This window comes from Hipposideros armiger, unplaced genomic scaffold (genome assembly GCF_001890085.2).
Source record: "Hipposideros armiger isolate ML-2016 unplaced genomic scaffold, ASM189008v1 scaffold_154, whole genome shotgun sequence".
In the NCBI taxonomy this organism is placed as follows: Eukaryota; Metazoa; Chordata; class Mammalia; order Chiroptera; family Hipposideridae; genus Hipposideros; species Hipposideros armiger.
In genome coordinates, this window is record NW_017731504.1 from 2,777,927 (window position 1) to 2,779,103 (window position 1,177).

A 1,177-nucleotide genomic window follows, 5' to 3' on the forward strand; every position below is an offset into this window, starting at 1 on the left:
TTCTGAACAGCTTGAAGTAGTCAGTACAATTTTCAGAGGTACCCCTGAAGTACCTGCCTGAGATATATTAAAAGAGAAATTTCTTTCTTTTCTCTGAATAACAAAATATTGTATATGATGGGATTCAGAAATCGTTTAAACTAAATGCTACAAAAACTTTCCAGAAGAATACAAAGATAGTATAAGTCAGCCTCGGGGCTGTTAACCAGAGGATGGAGCGATGTTCTCATTACATTTTCATTTCCAGAGTAGTAGAAGTTTGAATCACTACTTTTCCTGAAATCACCTCAAACTCATTGGCCTCATACCCATCGAGATATAAATGATTTTGGATTCCTATTAAGGTCTGATCAAAGAAAGTTAAAAAATAAAAAGACAGGAAAAGAAAAAGATAATCCCCCTGTTCCAAGATTCAGTCTTACACAACCTTAATTACACTAGTAACTCAAGACTCTTAGGCCAATAACAATTAACTTAATAATTGCTTTAATTTACTAAACAATTTAAGGATGTCCCTATACATAAATTTTACAAAGTGTACAAGCACTCTAAGAGGTTAAGTTTTATTTAAGAGCCTGATTAGTGTAATTTATTTTCTTTCCAGTATCAACACTCCTGTAGAACACACTTTACAGTGCAATCCAAAGATCATTTATACCCAAAGCTTTATCATTCCTAAATGGTTTTCATTCCGAGCATGCTAGTGTCTGGAATATACTGGTTTGGGGAGAAAAAACAAAACAAAACTCCACTTAACAAACAGGTACCTCATGTTCTAATTTTAGTTATCACTTTAAGGTTTCTAAAGCATTTAACATACATCATTTTCATGGAACCTTTTCACTGATCCTATTTGTTAGGGTTTATTCAATCTTTTATACAGAAGAGGTTTCTCCAAAGTCACATGGCCAGGAAGTGAAAGATTCAGGGAGGAAACAATACATATTCTGGCTCCTATTTCTTCAAAAATGTATTATTTTTGGTAAATATTGTAGAATTTCTGTGCATTACTTCAGCAGGAAAGGACATCTTTTTGCAACATTTTCTGCATTTCCTCCATCTTTTGGGTATTAAAGATTCAGGAGGCATCATCTAATGATTCAGAGCTAAGCAGGTCTAGCTTTGAAAGGACTTAATAGATTTGAAGAAATGCAGGTTGCTCTTTGTGACAAAAAAC